This window comes from Puma concolor, chromosome A3 (genome assembly GCF_028749965.1).
Source record: "Puma concolor isolate L17-30 chromosome A3, mPumCon1.1.hap2, whole genome shotgun sequence".
Lineage (NCBI taxonomy): Eukaryota > Metazoa > Chordata > Mammalia > Carnivora > Felidae > Puma > Puma concolor.
In genome coordinates this window covers 28,516,351-28,543,429 of record NC_141669.1, presented here as the reverse complement: position 1 = coordinate 28,543,429, position 27,079 = coordinate 28,516,351, and the positions used below count along the sequence as shown (strand labels likewise).

The 27,079-nt window shown below is 35.1% G+C and overlaps 1 pseudogene; it reads right to left on the bottom strand.

Moving 5' to 3' along the window:
* Positions 1–4,889: 4,889 nt before the first annotated feature.
* On the bottom strand, positions 4,890–6,362 carry LOC112864120 (ATP synthase F(0) complex subunit C2, mitochondrial pseudogene; annotated as a pseudogene).
* Positions 6,363–27,079: the final 20,717 nt, after the last annotated feature.

Sequence of the window (27,079 nt, the reverse complement as noted above, 5' to 3'; positions counted from 1 at the left end):
CATCTCGTATGTCTGGAAAATGGATGAGGCAAGCCTTCCCAAATTGACTTCCACAACACCGTTTTCCCCTCATCATCCTTCTAGTCACCTGAGACAGTGATAGGTGTGGCAGTAAGAACAATACAGTCTAAAGTAAGATATTTAGGAGAAGGCATTCAGGGTCAGCAATGAGAATGCACGCAGGATGGACTTTGAAATAAGGCCCAGGGAAACAGTGGCTTTGGAGGTAAGTGGGGTGGCTGGAAAAGTATCCATAATTCAGACAGAGCACCAGGGAACAGGTACTGGGCACAGCTTTGCGACCTTAGTGGGGACATAAAGAATTTCGAATACCCAAGAAATAATGATTGAGAAAAACCCAGCCAGGTAACCTAGAAAAAAAATTCCCCCATTGAAACTGTTAGTAAGAAGAAAAAGTTATTTAGGTTTACATATTAGTCACTCAATGACAACTGTGAAAACAGTAATAGTTTATTTTAATGTTTATTGTATCAAGCGTGCATTTCAAAATCAAGTTCTCATTACTTACTGACTTCTCAAGGGGTAGTATTTAAATGAATTTTATAAAGTCAATAGAATATGCATTATAACCATTTAAACACTAATTGCAATAATAAATTTCCTCTGTGTCCTTAGATATATGATCCCTTCAATAGTTTTTAATATTTTTCCCAAACCATGTAGTGATAAAATGACCCATAAACAAGAAGTGGCAATACATTTGATTGTATAAGGTGCTACCTTGAAACTAGCTTATAAAAGTTAATGGTCAATAAAACTTTTTTTCAGTTCATAAAATGTGTTTATTTAACTTGCTCTTGAAGTATCTGACAATTAGAAGCATGCTATTATCATATTGGAAAAAAATCCAATTAAATTACAAAGCCATCCCTTCTTCCAGAAATCCTCATAGAAACAAGAAACAATTCTTGAATAGAGGTTACATCCAGATTTTAAAGAACATATTTGCAGTAGAATCATGGTGAGAATATGATGGATAAGAATTAATTGGAGAAGCAAACTGAAACATTGTAGTATTATTTCCAGAAACAGATACAATGATTGACACGTGCCCATGAACTTTCCAAAGGAAAATAGATGGAGATCTCTTGCCGCTTGACATTAAAATTCCAATAGCAAATGTCTCTGGCTATATCCCAAGCTGAGTAATTATATTTGGTTCACAGCATAAGCATTTGATGATTTTATGCTTCTCAGTATGCCCTGCTTTTATAATTTCACCAAGGATTGCATGTAAAAAACACTAATATTAAATGCTAAAAATCAATGCAAGTCGGGGGAGGGAGAGAAGGTGACCAAATAAAACAGACAAGACTAGATACACCTAAGAAAGACAGGCAGAGGGAGAGAGAGAGATGTTGTTAATCATAAACACGTAAGCCTTGACCTTGAATGATCTTTGAATTCTATATAAAGGTTTACACCTATTTCAGAGGGAAAAAATCCTCCAGTGTGGGCTTTGGGCTCAATGATTTCTATGATTTGTATGCTCACAGGTAGTGAAAAGGAGAGGGGAATAAATCTGCTGCACTGATAAGTGATGGGTGGGCCGATGGCCAGTGTTATATTCTATCTTTTCACAAAATCCTTGCCTAACTTGACGGGACAAAATATATGGGTCCATGTTCTCTTGGAATCTCTTTGATTCTGTAAGTTTGGTATTGACTGCTAGGCATGAAGTTTAATGATTCCTGCTAACTTACTAATTCAGCATCAAAAAGAAAGTATGGCCAAATCGTTTTTACTCATTTAATCAGTATCGCTAGTTTGTTTTAATGTACAATGCTGAAAAAATGGCTTTTAGAATTGGGGGGCTAAGAGTAAGGAACATGATTCAGACAAATGAGTATACCAGAAAAACTTGAGGATGTCATCCATGAGCTTCAAGCCTTGAATACATACTCAAGAGAAAGTGCCCAGCAGTTGGTATTTATCATTAATTGCTAATAATGGTACAGCTGGATCTACTAGAGAAACTGATGCTGTCATCCTAACTACAAAGGGTTAGGTTGTGGGCAAGTGCTTAAACTGGAAGTCACAATCTGCAAGCTGGACACAGATTGCTAAGGGGTAAATTCTGCCTGATAGAAGTGTTGCACACAGAGTGGCATCCCATTAATACTCTCTTTTGGATGCTCAGTCAGCAAGGAAAGTAGGCCACTGTGTCTCATTGTATTATTCTTAGCACATTACGTGCTCTGGAATAACTAGGATGAGAGAATGATATAATTTGTGATCTAACTCCCCTTTGCCCTCGTTCTTGTGGGTCCTTGCAGTAAACCACCATTGGGGAGGATAATCTTTGTAACCCTAGAAATATTAAAGCATTTGATCTCTTATAGGAGACAAGTACAGAAATGTTAAGCACCCCGATGCAGAAACTGCTATAGTATTAAAGGCTATTGCAAAAACTGTTAGTAGAATTTGGGGTTGAATTTAAAGCAGTTTTCTTAAATGAAGTTCTAAGGAACAATGTATTTTAATTTTGAAAAGAACTGTATGGAACTCTATATACAGATGTGACTTCATTTGATCCTTAAAATAGTGCCAGTGAAGAAATAGGTATTATGTTTAATAATACCTATTTAACCCTGCAGAGATTAAAAGATTTATTTTACATGTTTTATTAGAAGGGATCAGCAGAGTTAGCACTGGCACACTGGTGTTCTGAATCTAATCCCAGTTATGTATACATGGGCATACTATACACTGACTTAAAACAGGTCTCATCAAGTGGTGCCATCCACTTAAATGTCTACTCATAAATGATTCATCATGACAATGGACATTACCACATAATTGATAGGAGTTAGAAGCCCTGGTAAAGCCATATATAGCATCAAGAGGTTTTCATTTTAATTTGTAAATCAAATCTGCAAGGCTATTATGGGATGACTATAATTCCATTTGACTTGCAGTGTTCCAATTTAAACCAAGAACTGGACTATCGTGTCATGCAAAGTGAACAGAGGTATATTTGATGCATTCACACCACCTCTATACACCCATTGATTTTACTCCCGTGGCTCTCCTCTTGATGCAAGAGCAAGGAAAAGAACAGCAGTGGGTAACACCACAGGAGTGCTAATTACACCAGGCCTTGTCCTAAGTGCTTTATGTATACTGACTTTAAACCTCACACCACCCTTGTAAAGGAGCAATTATTATCCCCTTCTGTAGACTATAAAACGGAAACATGAGGAATAGAAGAACTTGTTAAAGGTTGCATAGCAGGTCAGCAGCAGAGTTGGGTTTTGCCTCTGACTCCGGACTGCATGCATTTAAAGAGGAAAGTGGACCACCTCTCATAAAAGTGATTACTTAATGGAAGGGAACCAACAAAGGACTTTGGAGTCACACAGAATGGTTAGATCTCTGACTCCATCGCTGTCCAGCTAACGGTGTTACTCTGAACAAGATGTTTCCTCAGGCTCAAGTAAGAAGGCACAAGTGAAGCCTACTTCATTGCATATTAGTTAGTGACTAAATGGTAATTATAGAAGATGAGCAGAAATTACACTTTTCAAATAACTTACTCAAAGTCATTAATGAAAAAAAAAATGTCTAAAGGGGTTGGATGGCTAGTTTTCTATAATTCAGGAGCAGGAGAAGAAGCCACACCTCTCAACTCTGTTCAGCGTTCTTTGAACCACATAGGAGGAAATAAAGGACTCTTACCTAACCTACAATTTTTTTTCAGTTTAAAAAGTTAACTTTGAAGTGTCTTCAATTCTTTTCATCTGTTTAAAGACATATCTACTGAAAGTGTTATCAGACCATCCTCTCAATGTTGGATATATGTCACAATTAAATACACATAACTGTAAAAATGTTCCCCCTCTTCTCAAATACTGAAATACAATTAATGAATCATCTTGGAAAAAGAAAAATAAAAGTAGCAAGCATAGTCCTATCTGTGTCCTCAAACCAATCGAATCAGAGGAATCATTTGTCTTGCTTCTTAGAACTAGGATGTCTGCTTACTTATGTATTTGACAGCGGCTGTAGATTGAAGTAAGAGGTCAGGGGAACCACAAAATATTATAAAAAATAAAATCAAACCCAAGCAAATCCAAAGAAAACTCTGAAAGCCAGGGAACCGGCAACCTTGGCTCACTTGTCCATTAGCAAAATCCCTGAGCCAATCACTTGGTACATTTTAATCAAGACAATGAAAATACAAGCTGTCAAGCACATCATGCTGGTCTTAATGAACAGTTCTCAAAGAAAGCAATCCTTGCTACCTGCACTGGCATTGGTAGGACAGGACAAAAATGGACCCTGTCATATTTTATTGTTTTTGTACAGGTACGATGTGTGCTCAATGAGAATGCAAGATTTAAAGGGAGGAGTTTTAAAAATCTTTTCAGGGTACCTAGCATATGACTGAACACAGAGTTATAAAAACAGTAAAAGACTCACAGCTGAACTGAATTGAAATGTGGCTCCTAAGACCATTAACAACAAACAAAGGTAAAGGGATTTGTTCATTTGATAGTATAGAGTCACTGTCTTATAGTAGTGAGATCTACAGATACATTAAAGAAATGTACAGAATTATAAAGATTGCATGTAGTGATGATCCATCTTCATGGAAAATGACAGAATTCTCCCTCCATGTAGCACATGATGAAAACACTTTAATTCACCATTCTTTCATTTTTTTAATTTGAATAATGGATGTCACCTGAAAACAAGCCTTGACCACCTGTGTAATTTTTTTTCTTATTAATGCAGTATTTATTTGTCTTCCCTCTGTCAGACCCTGAGCCAACCACTTTCTCCAGGTTGTCTGAGGTTTAGGAAAAGAAAGCTACAGGGTAGATGAAACATGGGAGAAAGCCATATATGAGGTGGAGAAGGCTCCTTCACATGGTGAAGAGTTTCAGAAAGGCCACCATCAGGCAAAAGAGTCCCATGGCCTCCAAGAGGGCAAAGCCCGAAAAGGAGCTATTGCTTCAGAGAGGGGTTCCTGGCATAACAAATGATGAGGCTCCCAAACACAGTCCCAATTCCAATACTCCTACCGTGGCAGCCTAAAGCCCCAATGAACTTGGCTGCTGTGTTGATGTTTATTGAAGCGCCACTGGTTCGGAAGCTGCAGCTCGGCATAAGTCAGGTCAAGGGATTTGGGGCTGCCAAGTTGCTGATGCTCTCATCTGTCAGTTTCTCTGATGGTTTTAGATAGTGATCAGCTCAACAGCTGAGAGGTGCTACTGACCAATAAAGGGGTGGGAACAGACTTCCTACAGGGGTACACTTTTGGGGGATGAGGGGCTATGACGGGACAGCTGCTCCCAGCGCAGAGAAGACAGACCTATACTTAATCTCTTTCAAGATGTCCCAGCTCTGAAGTTACAGCAGCAGAAACTGAACATTTAGCCTGGAAAGAAAGGAATTGATATTTAGCAGTCCAAGATACCAACAGTGTTTTGACGATGTTTTCTTTAACAGCATAGTATCTGAGACTCATGATAGTATACAAAATGAGCAAACAACAGAAATCTAGACAATTTTTTTAATGTAACAAGACTGTGTGTAATGAACACCAAAAGTGACAGTACAGACAAGGGCTGTGGGAGTTCAGAGAAAGGACAACAGCAAGGGCTGCCCTGGGACGGGGATACCCCGTCTCAGAAACTTGGTCCTTGCTAAGAACTCACACTGCCTCACTGTCCCCTGCAGAGCCTCTCAGAGAATTCTTTGGATTTCACTTGGATAAATATGAAATAGATAAAATTACAACAGTGAACAGATTATGGATATTCTCTTTACTTGCCTTTACTTATCTACATGCCAAGCTGAACAAAAGACAAAGTAAATGAGACGTGCAAAGAAAGACTGAGGAAAAAAATGCAAATAACTTAGAAATAAATACACATAGTTGTGATCATAAGCTTCTACTTTCTACCTCTACTTTTCTTCTTTTTCACCTGTGTCTTGCTATACTTTTGTTTATCCTCTTAAACCAGCTTCAATCCTTTCTAGAATGTGGCATAACATACATTTAAAATAAGAAAACACACATCATCAAAGACCACTGTATTGAAAAAATATACTATTCTACGTGTTGGTGTTTCTCAAGCTTAATTTAACTCCTAGAGCTCTATTAATGCACATCTATCCACATCCATTTGTAGTGCTTTTAGGGATGCAAGTGCATATGCAGATAAGTGCACTTATAAGTTCACAGCTCAATAAATTTGTATAAAATAAACATTTCTATTAACAGCACCAACATCAAGAAAAAAGAAATTACCAGAATCTGGAGAAGCTCTCCTGTTCTACCTTTCTGTTTCTGCTTTAACGATGGTACCCACTGTCCTGACTTTTATCACCATAGTACAAGATGGTCTTTTTTTGTATATTATAAAAATGGGATCATACCGTGTGTATTTTTCTGTGTTTTTTGTCCAAATTTGTGTCCATATAATCATATTTATGTTACTCATTGTATAAACTTAAATTCATAAATTCCCTGGATAAATGACCATTCAGATCATTTGCCAATTTTTTAATTGGGTTATTTGTCTTTTTGTTGTTGAATTATAAGAGTCTTTATATATTCTAGATACAAGCCCCTTATCTCCCAATCTATGGGCTGTCTTTTAGCTTTTTTTAAAATTCCAATATAATTAACATACAGTGTTATATTACTTTCAGATGTACAATATAGTGATTCAACATTTCTATATATTACTCAGTGCTCATCATAATAAATGTACTCTTAATTCCCTTCATTCTCTTTCATCACTTCCCCACCACCTCCCGTCTGGTAACCCACCAGTTTCTTTTACCTTTCTTGATGGTGTCCTTTGTAGCAAAACATTTTTAATTTTGATCTTTAAGTTATGCATTTTTAAGTTATTTTTTTCTCTTGTTACTCAAGCTTTAGTGACATATCTAAGTACTCTTTTGCTAAATCCAAGGTTACAAAGATTTACCCTCATATTTTCTTCTAAGAGTTTTATAGTTTTAGTTTTTACATTTAGGTTTTTTATTCAAGTTAATTTTGCCCGTGAAGTGAAAGTCCAACTTCCTTCCTTTGCATGTGGCTATCTTGTCATCTCTATAGCATTTGTTGAGAATACTATTCTTTCCCTACTTTTGATGGTTTTGTCACTGTTGTCAAAAATAAGTTGACCATAGATGTATGGATTTAAATACAGACTTTCAACTGTATTCCATAGATCTATATGTCTATCCTTAAGCCAGTACTGTAATGCCTTGGTTTTTGTTCCTGTAAAGTATGCTTTGAAATCAGGATGTTTAAGTTGTCTTACTTTGTTCTTTTTCAGGATCATTTTGGCTATTCTGGGTCCTTTGTACTTCCATACAAATCTTAGAATCATCTGTTAATTTATACAAAGAAGTCAGGTGAAATTTTGATAGAGATCTCAATGAACCTGTAGATCAGTTTGGGGAGTTCTGCCATTCAACAATGTTAAGCCTTTTAATCCATGAATATAGCATGTTTTTCTATTCATTCCGATCTTTCTAGATTTATTGAACAAAGTTTTGTAGTTTCCAGAGTACAAACTTTGCACTTCTTTTGTTAAATGTATACCTAAGTATTTCATTCTTTTTTATACTTCATAAATGGTATTGTTTTCTAAATTTAATTTTTACATTTTTATTGCAAGTATATAAAATATAATTGAGCTTTATATAATGATCTTATATCCTGAAACATTGCCAAAATGATTTATTAGTTTTAACAGTTATTTATTGGATTCTTTTCTATATATATAAGATCGTATCATCTGGAAATAGAAATATTTTTATTTATTCCTTTCCAATCTGGAGACCTTTTATTTATTTTTCTTGCCTAGTTTCCCTGGCTAGAATCTCATGTACAGTGTTGAATACAAGTGGCAAGAGTGTTCCTAATTTTAGTCATTCACCATTAAATATGATGTTACCTGTGGAATTTGAGTAGGTAACACTTACAAAGTTGGGGAAGTGTCTTGTATTCTTTTTTTAATGTGTTTTTTCATGAAAGAATGTTGGATTTCATAAAATGTTTTTTCTGTATCTATTAAGATGATCATAGGAGTTTTGCTTCTTCTTTCTGTAGACATGATGTATTACATCAGTTGATTTTTGGATGTTAAAACTAATTGCATTCCTGGGATATGTACCACTTGGTCATGGTGTATAATTATTTTTGTGTGCTTCTGGATGTGGTTTGCTAATTTTCTTGAGGATTTTTACATCCATAAGAGATACTAGTACACACTTTTGTTATTTCAAGGTGTCCTTGTCTAGTTTTGATATGACAGTGGTACTGGCACTATAAAAATAAGTTGGAAAATGTTCCTCTCCCTTATCTACTTTGGAAGAGCTTGTGAAAGATCAGTATTAATTGGCAATTAATTTAGAATCATTAATGTTTTACAAGATAGAGGTTAGGAAGTACTGTTTCTGATAAGCTAGTTTCTAGACAGAATAACATAACAATCTAATATTTTTATTTTTATCTTGAGATTCCTTTTGATTTTCTTAAACACTTTTGGAGAAATGACTTTGCAGATAGTAGCCAGAATTAATTTTATTTTATTTTCAGTTACAATTTCCTGATGCCTAGTGATATGGAATGTTGAAGTATGCTAGAAACAATTTGCTCAACACTGATGAGAACTTAATAACCAGGTATTAGCCTTGAAGTTAGTTAAGTAATTTGATAGGTTTTAATTGATGCTGTTATTTGGTTGCTGTTTCTCTGTTTTGTTTTTTTGTTTTGTTTTGTTTTGTTTGTTTGATTTTTTCTGTAGTTTTTTTGGTTTAGGATATAAGGCAAGGTTACAATGAACTGGTCACAGTGTCCTCTAGAAGAAGATATCCAGAAACATAGTAGTAACACAACTTGGGTTGCATTATGAATACAGGAAGGGAAAGTGCACACCATGAGGAAGAATGGAGCATCTCCTTATCCTCATGGAGGATCTTACAAAGAACTTACTACAATTTGGGCTTTGAGTAGGTGTTTTACAAGAGCATTCAATCAAGTGAGGCTTTGGTCTAAATTAGATGCTCTCAGGAACTGTAAATAGTTCTATAATTGAGTGAAAACCTATCTCATTTAGAAAGGGAGAAGACCAGAGTAAAGAGTAAAGCTAAATCTGGGATAGGGTGATGTTAGATATTTTAGGGTTGGCACCGTGATGTTTTTCTTTTAATCCACATCAAGAATTGTTCGTGTTTTTGTATCACTTCATTACAGTCACAGAGTAATGCTGTCTAGCTGTTGGTCAGGTCAGCTCCTAACAATATCAAGGCCTACCTGTCAGAGTCCAGCAAGTCCTGAATTTTTAGGGGCTAATTTTCCTTTCCTCATGTGTGAACTATATAATAAAAAGCACATAGTCATAATAAATAGCACATTAAAATAAAATCAAAGAACCATGGTGATATAATTAAATTTACAACATTACATTTTGTACATTAAAACAAAGCAATTCTTCTATGCTATTTTTTTCCCTTGGTGTTGTCCACAATATAAAGATATATAAAGTACTGTATGATCTAGCAGAGAATGCTGGGGGAAAATTTTATAGTAAGATTGTGACTAGATCTCATGTTTGAACAATCAATACAATCCAAAGTGTGGTCTAATGATCACAGCCCCTCATGAAAAACAATTTATCATTGAAAAGTAATAGCTTTCTAATAATGTGACAAATATTATTCCTAAATCTCAAAGTCAGCAATAAAGTTTGAAGTCCTCTATTTATATTCTAATCTTTCACTAGGTTCTACACTATCAATTTACTAAGTTTCATGTTAACCTTGGAGAGTTAAAGGACGCTCTTTGGAGTAAATCAGCTGTTTGTCCTTCAGAACAGTGAATTCAAGTGAAATACAAACCCATGAGAAGAACTACTTTTAAAACAGAGCCACTGCATTATAATTTGCATATTCCTTTATTTTTTAAAGAAATTTGCTTATTTCCATTCATATTATTTTATTAAAGTAACCTGACATCACCATTACTGATGAATTTGTCACTGGTGAAAAACATATATATGCCAGTGTAGGCTTAGACTTCAGTTCACTTCAAAAAATAATTCTACATGCAAGTTACACAACAACGTGTGTAATGAAGCAGATCCATGTTGTTGAAATGATGTCAGAATAGCCTGAGCATTGTTTTCCCTCACTAAAGTTGCATTGGATAACATATATGTTTTGCACACTAAATAACACTAAAAGACTGCTTAATAGTATCAGTTTACATTGTCAAATTCATTCTAAATAATACATAAAATTAATTAAAAAATTTATTAACATTTTTGAAAGTATAAGTACATTTATGTGAGCTAATGTTACTAAGCCAATATCCCATAATATGTATGTTTTGTAATATTAATTCTCTTAGAGCAAATACCTCTGCTTTACCCTTACTTATGTAAGGTTGACTTAGCTATTAATAAATTATTCTTCCATATAAGTTGTAGACACATTATGTTAGGTTTATATTTCAAATTGGAAATGTCACTGGAAGACAATGAGTCATCCAGGATAACTGACTGATTTATAATGGTTAGCCATTTCTTCTAAAAACAGGGAATGTTTCTGGAAAAATTAAGATCTTCTTTTACTTCCTTAATTATTTCTATAGTTTTTTTTTCCATATTGTACACTAGATAAATTACCATATAAATTGAAGTTTTTGTTGTGAGTGTGATGGTGTCCTATTTTGAATTTTCTAGTTGGTGCAAAGAATATGAAGGGTCTAAGATTTTTACCCAGTATACAAGCTAACAAGTTAGCCTACCACACTTTAATGGATGCCCGCAGGAAAAACCTGACTCTTGGTTCAGAGACCAAGGGTAATTTATTACTCACAGCAATAACATTAGCCAGAATATTAGTTTTTTGCCCCGGTTCTCTGAGCTCCAATTACCATGGGGAAATGAGAAGAGGACCAGAGGAAGGAACTTTGAGGACAGAGAACACACACCTTTTATAATGGAAAATAAACAAATCTGTCCTATTCTAAGTACAAATATCCTTGAAAAGATAGCCTAGAACAAAGGCAGTCTTGCCTTTGCCCACAATATAGATGAGAGAGCCATAGAGAGGCGCCTCTCTTTATTTGGTTATTTCTGCAGTACACAAATATTACTGCTTCTCAAAGGTTGATTGTGTGTCCAGGCAACTTACAAGACTCTCATTTGTTCCTATAGTTTGTATGCTGATTCTGTTGCTTGCTTTCCCTTAGGTAGATGATTAAACATCTATATATACCGACAATTGTATGCTTTCTTTTCTAATCCTTGCAACTCTTAATTCATTTTCCCTCTTTTAACATTAGGCAGAACTTCCAGGGGTCTATTAAATGTGGCTTTGTCACTGATCTTAAAAAAAAAAATCTACAGGTGTCTAAAATTTCTCTGTCAGATATAATGTTTGTTATTGGGTTTCTTGTACCATTTTTATTAAGTTAAGGAAGTTTTCTTCCAGCCTTCATTTATTGAATTTTTTATTTTTTTTTTTAATTTTTTTTTTTCAACGTTTATTTATTTTTGGGACAGAGAGAGACAGAGCATGAACGGGGGAGGGGCAGAGAGAGAGGGAGACACAGAATCGGAAACAGGCTCCAGGCTCTGAGCCATCAGCCCAGAGCCTGACGCGGGGCTCGAACTCACGGACCGCGAGATCGTGACCTGGCTGAAGTCGGGCGCTTAACCGACTGCGCCACCCAGGCGCCCCTTATTGAATTTTTTAAATTAATAGATGCTATGTTTTGTAATATTAATTCCAAAAGAACTTTTTTCTTTTAATAGACTGAATATTGTCGATAGATTTTTCTGATACTGAACCATTCTTATATTCATATGCAATCATGCGATTAAATAAAACTGTAGGATTTGGTAAACTTATGCATTATTTTAAAATCTATATTCCTAAGTGAAATGGGCCTGCATTATTTTGTCATTACCCTTATGGTAATCAGGAGTACACTAGCTTCATAAAATGAACTGGGCATCTTTACCTCTTATTCTAGTTTGTGAAAAAATTTGTATAATGTAGGAATTTAATATTATTTGAAAGTTTGTATGAATTCACTTCAAAGCCTTCTGAGACTGGCTTTTTGTTTTGTTTATGTCTAGGGGCAATCTTGGCTATTTTAATTTTATTTAAAATTTATTGTTATGTTTTGGAACAGGACACTTTGACAGCATGTATTTTTCCATAATTTATACACTTTTCAAAGTTTTAAAATTTGTTAGTGTCGGAACTTATATATGACCATGGAACTATCAAAAGTAGTAAGAACAGGACAAATTAGCAGAAGGGGTTAAATAAACTCCTTCAAGGAGGAAAAATGAAAATGGATGTGTACTTAACAGTACATTCAAAAGTGACTGAATAGATTAATGGTCTACATGTGAAAGATAAACTATAAGACAATAGAAGAAAACAAAACTGGGTATCTTGATGATCTGTAGGCAGGAAAGTACTTTAAAAACAAAACTTCAGAGTCAGAAATCATAGGACAAAACTTTGATGAATGTCATTACATCAAAAGTAAGGATAGTTCTTCAGGGGAGGACACAAGAAACAAAATGAATAGATGGATGACATAGTGGGAGAAGGTGTATAAATGAAAGAGAGATTTAATGCATCAAAAAAGAAGACATGCATGTTAACATAAAGAGAAGCAAAGAGAAGCTTTCAAAAACCCACAGCAAACATAATGTTTACTGAGAAATGTTAGAAGCATTTTCTTTTTTTTTTTTTTAATTTTTTTTCAACGTTTTTTATTTATTTTTGGGACAGAGAGAGACAGAGCATGAACGGGGGAGGGGCAGAGAGAGAGGGAGACACAGACTCGGAAACAGGCTCCAGGCTCCGAGCCATCAGCCCAGAGCCTGACGCGGGGCTCGAACTCACGGACCGCGAGATCGTGACCTGGCTGAAGTCGGACGCTTAACCGACTGCGCCACCCAGGCGCCCCAAGCATTTTCTTTTTTAAATGAGAGTTGAGCAATGATGCCTGCAAGTTGTGTTTGGGTTTGCAGGCACACAACATTGAATGCATCAAAGTAAAATCCCAGTCTTCATGCGGTTTTTGTCACTTTGGCTCTTTCATTAATGGTTATTGTCTCTTGAACTTGTACCTGATGGGGAGATGTTGGTCAAAGGGTGCAAACTTTCACTTATAAAATGAATAGCTTTGGGGGATTTCATGTACAGTATGGTGATTATAGTTAACCATAGTGCATTGTATCCTTGAAACTTGCTAAGAGAGTCTATCTTAAGTGTTCTCACCCCAAGAAAAAAGGTACCTGTAAGAAGTGATGAAGGTGTTAATTAGCTTGACTGTGGCAATCATGTCACAATTCATGTGTATATTAAATCATAACATTGGACACTTTAAGACAAAAACATCACATCGTACAACCTAAATGTATACAATTTTTACTTGTCCATCATGCCTCACTAAAGCTGAGAGGGAAAATGAAAAATATATATATATTTTTAAAACGTTTGTTTAAATAGTTCAGGAAACGCTGGATTTTATTATTTATACCTAGCAAGATTCAGGGAGGGTTTTTTTTTTTTTCAAAAATTAACCATATTTTTAATAAGCTTGTATACAAGGAAATCATGAAATAAGCACACATGATGGAACACTGGGTAAAGAGTCCATTGACTAACTTAGATTATTGAGTACCTATTGACTTAAAGTAGTATTCCATTACAGAATCTATTATAATTTAGGGTTTTTTTTTTCTTGACTATTCATTCTGCCTTTTCTGACCATAGCCTAATGTAGTGTCACCATGGGATTCTGAGTAAGAAGCTGATTTTCAGAAGAGTTATGAATCAAGGAAACAAGTTTTCTATAAATTAGTTAATTTAAATTCCATAAGATTCAGTAAGTCAGAAAACGTTAATGGATATTTTTGTTAAATACAGTGCTGTTATACATTGGGTCAACTAATAACAAAACCTGTATCAAAGTGATTTTTGTGAGTAATATACATCCACATCTTCTGAGACTGTATATTATCATCTAGAAATAGAGGTAGCACTTTGTTCTTTTAAATAAGCTTCAAATAATAGTCCCTAATAAGTAATGAACAGAGGAGATAAAACAATTAGATTTTTATCTTTTTACCACTTAATTAAACTTACATTGTAAATTTTGACTTTTAGGCATAGAAGAGTAGAAAATAAGGCAAAAGTTAAAAAAAATAATATAAATGAGTCACCAAAAATTAGATTTCATCAACTGACTAAAGTAGTTTATCATCTTTAGTATGTTTATAACAAGCTAAAGAAAAACTGTTCTGCTATCAGGGAAAAATTTTTGTTACTGGCATTGTTTGTTTCTATTTATTTTTGAACCTCAAAAAACAACATTCACTGTATTGGTTGAATTAATTGAATGATTACTAGTAGGTGATGTTCATGTTATCTGTGATCAGAAAGAAAAGAATGTACTGATTTTTTTTTTTTTTTTATCTAATTGAGTTCTGTTTTCATTACCTTGATATTTTAGGAAAGGCCTATTGGAGATAATCAGAATCTGTACTGACTTATGTTGAGATCTGAAGTCTAGTAAACTTATCTGAAGTTACTGGTAAATCCCAGTGACTTAAAATATATGATCACCTTTAATTTAGTGTTTACAATGTACATGCTAGTTTTTTAGTCAAATCTTGGATCAGAGCGCATCTGATTATTTTTTAGCAGAAGCTTTCTGGTATATTTTGTCTTTAACATTTCCTGCATATGTATTTTTTTATAGTTCACTGGAATGGTTGACACTGATTTTTCCCACCTGGTTACAAAAGAATGGGAAAAGTGAGATCAACAGAGATTACGTCAAGAAAAACAAAAAGCTACAATGTATCACATTGTCAGTTAAAGAACATTTGTATCCTTAAATGAGATCGAGAGAAACAGAGTGCAGAGAATCAATACCAGACAGTCATTATATCAATATTATAGAACCGGCTGGATGGCTTATAGGATCTATAATTTAATATACAGCAGAGAAATTTAAATGATTAAGGACTCTGACATCACTTTCTTGCCCTCAACAAGGGACGTTAACAAAAAAGGTCAAGTTGAGGTGTGATAAAAACAGATGGTACTTTCCTGGCAGTCCAAAGTACACTGGTTTACCGTTATATATGGATATGGAAAATTCTAATTTACTGGAGTGGATATGAAAGTAAGACAATATATGAGACCTGACAATCTGCAAAAAATCCTTTTGTTCACCTCCTCCACTGTTCTAGCATCTTCTCCTTCCTCCCTTGCATCCATATTGTTCCTATGGGAGGTGTCACACTTTTATACAATCAGGTTACTTTAGGCAAAATTGATGAATTCAATGGAGGGCATCAGATCCAACCTTTCCCTTAGAGTAATAATTCCTTTCTCTAGGATTTGTAAGCCTAGACTTTTAAAAGATCCGAGGCATTCTCTTGGATAACTGAAGTTAAGAAGATATAAGATCTGTAAGTCGAAAGCTGTTAGAGGTCATGTGGATAGAGTAGGTATGTGTAGATAGCAAAAGAAATAATGCCAACATGCACAGTGGAAAAGACTTTACTCCCTAGGAGCAGTTCTCTTGGCCAAGGATGCTTATCTAGACTTCTACTTCCAGAGAATAGAAGCATGTCATTCCTCTACTGGTATCCAAAATTATCAATGAAAAGAAGTTTTAATGATTGTATCCTTTTCCAGTAAACCAGCAGGGGTACATCTGAATGTATTTCTAGTTCAATAGAAGTAAAAACTCCATCGCTGGATTTTGCCTCCACCAAAGGCTTATGAACAAATTCAGGATGATCTAATGTATACGAATAAATGTAGAAGGTCTCAGGTGGTCCTTTTTTTTCTTTAAAGGAATAGTGCTATTGTTGAAATTAGAGTCAGCAGGGAGCTGGTGCTGATATGGGGTTAAAAGCATCATCCAATACTGGGTAATCAATGGGTATTAGGTCAAGTTATGGTCTAACAGTGTTTTGCTGGCTTGAAAGTACTGTAGGTGAAAGAAACACAGGACAGCTTAGTTACAAATTGCACGTTATACAATACGTAAAGAAAATCCTTACAAGGAGACTTTAGAGTTGCCTGGCTTTTCCTAATTTAGTACTCAAAAACACTTAGAGGCTATATTGACAATTGAAAACATGGACTGGGAAGCAATCCAATGCTTAATTGTAGTTTCACATTAAATTTTATTAGATCTAGTGAGTATTTCAGTTAAATCAGTATGATAATATTATAAAGACTGGACAGTTCAGATGACTTCCTATGCATGGTAATCTAGGGGAAAAAACAAACAATGTACTCATAGGAAGAAGGAAAAAAAGCTTTAAAAAACAAGCAATTTTGCCACTAAATGTGGAACAGCATTTAACATTTCCTTCTTAAAACCCTACAGTTTTTGAGGAAGAAAAAATCAGGAAAATGAAACAAAGGTTTTTCCTGGCATAAAATTTCTTTCTCTCTTATTGTAAGTTTTCACAATTAACATAGATCAGAACTGTTCCAGATCTATTTAACCTGTAAAAATGCTCACCTAAAACTCTATTACAATTATCTAGTTGTGAAAAATATTTATTTCCAATAGATATCAAAAAATTGACTCAAATTTGTATGTGAAGAAAATACTCAAGAGGTATGAATTCTTGGCAGGCTTAATGTTTAAAGTAGTAATACCTCTGTATGCATCAAAAAGAACAACAAGATCTTGTTATGCAAGTGAATATTTTTAATACAAATCATCAGACCTACCATCGAGGAAAGTTCCTTTAATGTCCATTGTCTAACTTAATTCTCACAAGCATAAAAAGTACAACTCCCATGTTACAGAATAGTACATATAAAGTTAAAAAAAAAAAAAAAACACTTGCTTTACAACCCACTTTTTCAATAAGCATTTTTTAATGTGTTTTATATGAACTGCGCTATAGATTAAATAACAAAATTAATAACTGTTCTTTCCATTGAAGGTCCCTAAAAGTGGTACAGCATGTATCTCCGGCAAGAATTGAACCTGGTTGTCTATGACCCAACATCCTTGATCCTTGTGCAGTGTTCTAAAATCTTCCTCCTACTTGTTCCCCTCCCCTGACACCAAAAAAATTAAAACACAAAGTGTGACATGGGGTAAGTGAAATCAGACCTAATTCTAAAGGAAGTTTTCCCATTTTGCTATATCAGTATGTGGGATTCTTGGGTTTTAAGAGAATAAAAGGTCAGCAGTAAGGCCAATGAATCGAAAATCTTCTGTCAGATAAGATGAGCAGTGTGCAATGGGACCTCTGATAGATGGGAATAAATAGAAGGCATTAGATCATTTGCTCTCTGAGCACTTTCCAAAATATCTTTCTCCTAAGTTCTTAACCTGGTGTTTGCAATTCAAAAGGCACCATGATCTTGTAGACCTTTTCCAATTACAGATCTCATTTTTAGTCCTTGAATCATAAAAAAAAAAAAAAAAAAAAAAAACCTTTTTTTATTTCCTGACCAATTCTCTACCATATCCAAACTCCCTGTAAGGTGCTATATCATCTAAAAGGCTATATTCTTTCTGAAATAAATTTTCTTTGAGGTCTCTTGTTAATTTTCTTCCCTAGACCAAATCCCATTTATTAAAAGTGTTCCAACAGTGTGAAAAGCTTTTCTGAGAGATCCTGAAGAAGATAATTTTCATACAGATAAAATGGCTAAAGGAGAGAAAAATAGAACCCTAGTTTGGTTGCCTCTTCAATTAGGTTGGCATGGTCTCCTTAGTTGTAATCTATTTAACTGCTTACAAAGCTGTTATAAACCCAAACACCATAAAATGAACCTACAATTTGCAGAATTCTGTGACTTAAACTATGCTCTACATCTAAAATGTCCTTAATGTGGGTTATACTGTAAGTGTCAAAGCAAAAGTAATATATAAAAATGCACTAGCTTTCAATAAGTGAAAGTAACAGTGTTCTATTTTGTATATTAGTTTAACCTTTGAAAAATCCTAGGAGATCTTATTATTATCCATATTTCATAAGTAAGGAAAATGAGATAACATGCCAGACTCTCATAGTTAAAAAGTTGTACAATTATTTAGTCTAAAGAAATATTCATCATGTGATAATACTGTTTCAAAAAAAAAAAGATAATGTGATAATTTATATGACCCAGTATAAGGCTATAAAAAACTAAAGTCTGTTGAGGTCATGTCTAGGTGCCCATCTGCTTTCACTATTTTGGCTGAAATAACTGCCAACCTCTTATATATTAGCCCACCACGCTATCTGGTTTGCCAGTTTTAAAAATGCACTAATTTTAATTAACCTACTATTTCAGCCACTTATTTCTTAATTTATTAAGGCCATAAATATGATTTATGCTACAAGTTTAGTATTTAGAAAGCATTGCCTTGAATTATTAAATTAAATTTAATACTACCTAACTTGTCTCCTGCATTTTATGACTTTTAATTAACTGCCCATTATTTTTTTAAATTTTATTTCACCAAAAATAAAATCTTTCCTTTTGAACATATAAAGTCAGCCCAGTTCCTGTTACCTCTGCATGTAAGTGCTTTTTGATTTATAACCTCAGTAACCTAAATGGATCTGGATCACTTAATAAATTCTGTTTTTAAATTTAATCATGCTTTTAGATAATACTCTGACATATAGGAACTTCTAGCAAATTTTGTTCTTTAAATTGAGAAAATGTTGTGACAGCTCTCTTCAAAACACTACCCTTATAAAGAGAAGTAAGATTCTTATCCCTGGCTTTTCTCTTTTAGAGACTGTAGCTTTTAAAACAATGTGAGGGTCTACATAGGCGATTGCCTTAGTCAAACGTGCTTTATTGACATGATACATTTTTCAGGGGAGCCATTCAATTCCTTTCTGGTTTTAAAAAAATTAAAGGAAATCACCAGTGACCACACCGATCCGTTCTATTTTCAAATACCTGCACTGTGATTTGGGACAGCTCTCTGTACTGATAGTAGAAAGTTCTCATCCCTTTCCCTCATGCCATACCCACACAAACAAACATACACAAATACACGGGTACAAACACAAATGCAACTTTGTGTGTGTGTGTGTATGTATATATTCAGTCACTGAATATATATACATAGCAGTGAATATATATATATATATACACATATATGTATATATATGTGTATGTATATATATATATATCTTTCCCACTTTATGCATGTGTGTATGTAAGTACATATGCATATATGTAAATAAAAGTAAATTTAATAGATTCACAAATACACATTAAATGGTATTCAATGGTTAAAAGAATTTTACATCTGAAATATCATAAGCCACATCGATTCATATATTTGGTTACGCAGTCTTGCACTCACACTTCCTCCAAAACTATTGTTTGTAAAGCCACATTTCAACTCTGTAAGCACGTGGGGTGAGAGAAAAAGTAGAGCCTGCAAAACTGCAATAATTATAATTTTATAATGCTGGCTTCCCTGAGCCTGTCTCTAAGAACCATAATTAATGCAATACATCCGTTAGCTTCTCTCAGGGGTAAAAGCAAGGATCTAATTGAAACCTTGTAAAGCGGTTTCACAAGTGAAATGGAAAGAATATGGGCATTTTACTTCCAGCCCCACCTTTACACAGTCACAGATTATTAATATTTCATAAAAATGTTGTAAACCTTCACGCTAATATCACTACAACTGATGAATTTAGGTCAATAATGACAACTGAATCTTTAATTGGTAATGTTTAATAGAATTTCTTTTCTGGAATGAGGAGCTACAGATTCTGGAAATGATTCTATAATTAGTAACAGTCATTTTATGATTCTGGAGAACTTCTAGATCAGTATATATAAATTTAAGACAAAAGAAATAGTCCATATTCTAGTAAGTAACAAGCTGATTCATATAAAGCTGGTACTGACAGCCTACCTAGATAAAATAAGCTAGGCTTATTATTCCAAAATAATCCATAGGTCAAAAAAGAAGTCATGGATATTAGACAATAAACTGAATGATTATGAAGATAAGCTCTTTATGCGAAAGGCCAGTGTACTTGTCTATACACTGAAGCCTGATCATCAAACAGGTACCGTTTGGCATATGGTAGATGCTGGGTAAATACTTTGCAGTTAATGAAAATAAGCCACGCTTCCCCTACGCTTACTGTGTCTGGCGTCACTCTTTGAACACTGTAAACAATGCAGGTAGGAGTCTCAGTTTTAATTATGAAAAACAGTACCTATTTCTTCAGCTGCCCCCTCCAGTTTTTCTCCTCCTCCTCCTCCTCCTCCTCCTCGTGCTGCAAAATAGGAAACCTGAATGCTGAGCTCTGCTTGTAATCTCTTTTTGAAGAATCTTTACCTGTTCTTGAGGTTTTTGGCACAGATTTAAATCTTTCATACCCAGTAGGTGCTATCATCAAAGGAATTACATTCAGTTACTGTCGGATTCATTTACTGCGAAGTATTTACCCAGCATCTACCATACGCCAAATGGTACACGTTCTATGATCAGGCTTCAGTGTATAGACAAGTACACTGGCCTTTCGCATAAAGAGCTTATCTTCGGGGCGCCTGGGTGGCGCAGTCAGTTAAGCGTCCGACTTCAGCCAGGTCACGATCTCGCGGTCCGTGAGTTCGAGCCCCGCGTCGGGCTCTGGGCTGATGGCTCGGAGCCTGGAGCCTGTTTCCGATTCTGTGTCTCCCTCTCTCTCTGCCCCTCGCCCGTTCATGCTCTGTCTCTCTCTGTCCCAAAAATAAATAAAAAACGTTGAAAAAAAATTTTTTTAAAAGAGCTTATCTTCATAATCATTCAGTTTATTGTCTAATATCCATATGACTTCTTTTTTGACCTATGGATTATTTTGGAATACAGTTCCAAATTTCCAAATACATGGGAATTTTCTAGTCATTTTTTTTTGTTACTGATTTCTAGTTTAATTTTATTGTGGTAAGAGGATCTACCCTCTTTGATTTTAATGTTTTAAAGATGAAATTTACTCAAAACATGGTCAACTTTGTTAAATAATCCATGTGCGCTTGAATGTTTACATAATTGTATCAAGCAGTGTTTTAATATTTCCATTAGGTCAAGTTTGTCAGTATTATTTCTCAAATTTTCTGTATTTTTTACTGTTTTCATCTTTTTCTGTTTGAGCAGTTGCTGAGGGAGGTATATTAATTCTCCTACTCCAATTATTGTCAATTTCTTCTTGGGATTCTGTCCTTTTTTTCTTTATTTGATAATGTGTTATTAGGTCTGTACAAATTTAAAATTACAATTCCCTAGTGAATTTAACCATTTATTATTATAAAATATTTCTCTTATTAATACTAATATCTTTTGAATAAAATCTACTTAAACTGATATAAATATATTAACAGAGCTAAACCAGCTTTCTTTTGTTTAGTGGCACATAGTAACTTACTGTGTTATGTAACTTTGGTATCTTTCTAAGTGTATCTTTTAATGCACAATGTAGTTAGATTTTGTTGAAATTTAAATCCCTTTTATCTTGAATTGATTAGCTCATTTGAATTTGGCAAAACTACCATTGTAGTGCATTTAAATCTACCATTTTAGGGGCGCCTGGGTGGCGCAGTCGGTTAAGCATCCGACTTCAGCCAGGTCACGATCTCGCGGTCCGTGAGTTCGAGCCCCGCGTCGGGCTCTGGGCTGATGGCTCAGAGCCTGGAGCCTGTTTCCGATTCTGTGTTTCCCTCTCTCTCTGCCCCTCGCCCGTTCATGCTCTGTCTCTCTCTGTCCCAAAAATAAATAAACGTTGAAAAAAAAAAATTAAATAAATAAATAAATAAATAAATCTACCATTTTATAATTTGCCTGAACTATGTTTCTTTTTCTTTCTTTTCTTCTCTTATGTTGATTAAATTTCATTACCCTATTTTTCCATTCTGTGCTTGCCAGTTACTCATTTTCTGTATTTTTTTTTATTGTTATCCTAGAAATTACATTATAAACTTTGACTTATTGCATTCGTATATAAATTTGTACTTTAATTGGGGATTATGATGTGATTTTAGAAAGCATTTAACATACAAATATAATAGGTTTTACTTTTATATAAGCATTTTAATATGTTTTAGCTATATTTAGTATGAAATCTTTGAATGTTAGGAATGGACTATTTACTTAAAGCATGAGATAGCTATATGCAAGAGTAAATTAACAGTACACAAATTATTGTGAAAGCCAGGATTAGATCTACTTTTTGTCACTTAGGATACTGTGAGCTTTGTTTATTAGCTGTCACATATCCAAAAAATGACCTTAATTTTCATGTTTCGTATGAATGTTCAGTATCCTGTTAGAAGTTGCAAGGTAAATAATAAAATCCCAAAATACTTAAAAGTAAATAAAGTAATTATAACTTTAAAGAGTATAATAAGAAAATATTCTTATCTGGTCATAAAGAAAATGTTTTTAAAGTGCTCTCAGTTAAAGAAAAAAACAAAAAAAAACTTTGGTAAGAATTTGGTTATTAACCTACAGCTTTCCACTATGCTGATAGTAGGAAACTTCCAGAAATAATACCATGTATTGCAGTGTATCGTTGAGGGTATAGTTTTTAATTTTCCCTGAAAGATTTCCTTAATATAATATTATTTGTGGAGAAAGGCAATAGTATAGTGTGGCATATGCTGCTGGTGCTCAGTCTGTATCCTCTCCACCTTGTCATTTCGGTAGATTTCCATACACTTTCAATAACCAGTATCTGAATCTCTTTGCCTCAAGGCGAATCTCTGTGGAAGCTTAAATTGCCATACTGCAGACCTGGTGTCACAGAGAAGTCATGGCTCATCTTGATCTCAGTTGGTACATAAGTACCCCAACTCCCTCACCCAATAGGGACCATGACTTTGAGATTTCCTCATGTAGTTTAGGCTCCAGTTGCCTATGATGGTAACTTGTTTGGTAATGCATCCTTCATTAACTTATCCCCTTCTCTATCTCAATGTCCACTTAATTGCTTGTATTTTCTGAAATATGTCACAAACAAACTACTGACACGTGTATCATTCTCTCAGTGTCAGTTTCTGGGGGAACCCAGATTAAGGCACTTCGTACTAGAAGTGGTTTTAGGAAGCAGATCTTCAAGATAAAATTTTGAAATTTTGTCACTCAGTGAGTAGATGTTTCTAGGACCCCATTACTAGTAGTAAGTATGGTAATGAAAATTCCAGAGATGCTATAGCATTATAATAACCAAGCCATTTAGCTGTGGTGAATTGGGATACAAATGAAATAAAAGGCACTGGCTTGTGTAGTATCTCTTGAGATAGGAGACAATAATTATTGCAGGAGTGGTCGAATTTTTTGATCATTAAGTAATTAAAAAAAGTACCCTGAAGGTCATGTCATCTGGTATGAAGAGGCAAGCCACAAGCTTTAGCAGCATTAAAGACTCACCCACGCTGTATCTAGTGAGCACACCGAGCTCAATATCAGGCCCCAAAACAAAGGTATAAAGAAAGTGAAATTCACATCCTGGCAAGTCTTCTATTTTCAAGTCAGAGCCATGATAAGGGAAGGAGGGGACTTTAAGACCCTAAATGAGATATCTAGGTAAAATGTTTGAGAACTCTGACCGCTGATATTTCCTAGAACCCCCTGGGCTAGCAGAAATGGCACACTCTTCTTACCAGACAATAACAGCATCCCTTCCTCTGGAGACCATGCAAAGACTTCAGCTGAGGCAGATCTTGTACAGCCAGAGCCGCTCCTAATTTCCCTCATTGTTTCTACACCAGTAATTGTGATTACAGCTCAGCAGGCCCCAGCTGGAGGAGTACTGGAACTGGCATATCAGGTAGCTATTGCTGCATAACAAATTCCTACAAACTTAGTGGCTTAAAATAACATATAATGACATAGTTTCTGTGAGTCAGTCTAGACATAGCTTAGTTGGATCACATTTGGTCTCTCACACAGCTGCTATCAAAATGTCAGCCTGGGCTTTGGTATCACCTGAGGCCTAACTGGGGAAGCAGCTTCTTCCAAGCTCATGTATTATGGGTAGCATTCAGATCCCGCAGGCTGCTGGACCATGATACTGCCTGCCTTGTACAATAAAAACAAAAACACACACATACAACACAAAAACCTTAAAAACATGTGATCAAAAGGCTGATTTCAGCTACCACAATGCAACATCATAACCATAAAACCAATTTCCGGGGAGCCTGTTCCAGAAGAGGCTGCATCCTCTCAAGGAATACTCTATAAAACAAAACAAGTGTACCTAATACCAAATTTCATAATCTTTCCTCAAAAGGACCTAAAGGGCCCACTTTTATAATTTGAAACGTGTTATAAACTCTGGGCTAACAATATGCTAGGGAGTCCAAAATGTCATCACAGACCCCTAGTTAGGATGCAAGCATGTGGAGGTCGGATGATAGATGGAATACTGGCCTTTAGTTGTATCATTGTGGATCCAGTGATTCCACAGAGCCCTACCTCTGACATTTCTCAGTCCATGAATGCATAATCAGGATGCATTTACTTGGTTCACAGGGTTCCTATATCTGCAACCTGACCTGTAAAGGAGGGCAATAATGGTAGGAAAGTTCAAATGAAAGCCTTCCAAGCAGGTTAGTAAAGTAACGGCAATGCTATATCCCAGGTAGAAGAAAATGGCAATGGCAAAAGCCTAAAAGATGTAATGGTGGCAGTTTTTATTTTAATTCTAAATAGAATTGATGGGTCTACGTGTTGTCTCCCTTAAAAAAAAAAAAAAGAGCACGGCGAATGATAGCAAGTAGCACACACTTAACCAGGTGTTATTTCCAATCACAGCTGTGGTGCCAGATGTGGAACTTTACTAGAACAGATCAATACAGCCTTGAGCATTTGATATACAGTTATCGATCTGGCAAATGTGTTTTTTACCTCCAATACTAATCAGGAAAGAGGATTAGAAGCATTTTACATTCAGCTGGAATAGACATCAGTATACACTAATGGCCTTGCCCCAAAATAGCATTAACTCTACTAATTTTACCCAAATATCATCGGAAGGAGTCTAGATCTTTTAACCATGAAATAGACTGTATAGCTGGCTCTCCGTATCAATATCATATTAAAGAATTAATAATTAGGAGTTTTCTAAAGTAATTAAGAAAAGTGAGGTCATGGCCCATAGTCAGGAAGAATCCTGTCAAAGGATTAGTCAAACTGAGGGGAACATTAAACCTGTCTTGGTCAGGGCTCACAGAGTGAATGAGCAGTGCATCTCATGTAATATCACCTTGGATCTAAAGAACCCATTTTCAGAAAATGAAATGAACAGTGAACATGTGAGTATGTAATTCTCTAGTCCCGGATATACCTCATCACTTAGAAGCTCTAAGCCTAATAGAAATGTTAGCATGGCCTCTTTAAATGCAGAGCTGAGATACCAGGTTGGGGATGATGCCATTCATGATTGAGTTGAGTGCTGCCCTTCAAGGTGTGGGATGTAGTTGAACCAATGACATTATATGGTGTTATAGCTCTCATAGAATAAATACATCTGAGCAACAGAAGATAGAAACTGGTTCTCCTCACCACACAGGAGCATGTGTCCTGTGCTCGCATTAGGACTTTGTACTTCCTACGCCTGTTACTTTAAGCTCTGCTGGACCAGAGGTCCTGGTTCCCTGGGAGGACTCTTCTAATAGGTAACACAGTAAAAGTTACAGAAAACCTAAATGCCCAACTGCTACCTGATCATTGGGGTTTCTCCTAACTGAAGACTAGAAAGCATAATGTTACTACATAAAGCAAAATGTTACTATGTTAGCAGGAATAATAGAATCTAAATATCATGAGGAGATGGGATTGCTGCTACAGGATGGAGGCAGGAGAATTATGACTAGAATTCAAGATATTCCCTGGGCAGTCTTCAGGTGCTTTTATGATGAGTGATATTCATTAATGGATAATTACAACAAGGATGCCTCACAAGGTCATGTTATCCAGGGACACAGATCCCTATGGGATGAAGGACTATGTTTACTTACGGGCAAGACCAGTGAAGAGGCTGGCTGAGAGTGAAGGCAATATAGAAAATCGTAGTTGGTGAGAGGGAGGGAATGTATTTGTCCCACTTCTCCTTTTATTATATTTTTTCAATGAAACTGTGACTGGCCACCATGAAAAACATTGATAATATTGAGATCTCCAGTGAATTTAACATGGGACATAGGGGGATGTGTCAAGGGCAAGTAAAGAATTACAGATGACCTTGGTGCTCCATCCATGTTCCTTGGAGTCTTGTCATTTAAGTGCATACTAAGTGATTTCCAACTGTAAGCATTATGTCTTTGCCTAAAGTTTTATCTGGAACCTTCTCTGCTCATGTTCACAGCAGTCAGATAGTGACAGAAAAATAACACTTCTAGGATCAGTCCTGTACCATTAACTCCAAGAATTAATTTAAAAATACCCCAGCTCCCATGGTCCCAAAAGGAGATGTCTCTGAGCCCTATAATCTTCAGTGGTTCTAGACTTCTAGTTGTCTGCAGTGGCAACTTGCTTGATTGAATCTTTGTCTCCAGGTCTGTCCCTCAGAAAATCTAATACAGATGGGTTTTCGTCAAACAGAAGTTCTACATTTCATTTGGAAACATCTCTTTGTAGTATCTTTCCCTTCTCTTTTCTTCTTCCCATTTTCCCCTCCTTCATTTTGCAAACAAAGTTATGTTAGAACATAATTTATTTTTGCAACTTAATAGTGATAAATTTTTAATAAAATTATCTACCAAAATTGTATAGTAATATTCATTTTACAGAGTATTTATCAGTAATAACTAGATAAGGTATCTAGTTTTATATTTGGAATGTACTAGACTCTCTTTAAAGAAATAATTAAATATAATTAAATTATATTTAATTATAAGTATCTTGCTTTAATAGATAGCTTAAAGAAATGTATTTTATACTGACACCTGAAAAATAGATATAGTTTACATTAATTGTGTAATTTTACATGATAATTTACACAGCACATGCTAAGAGTAGTTGGTGTTAAAATATATTCACTAAAAGACATGTATTTGA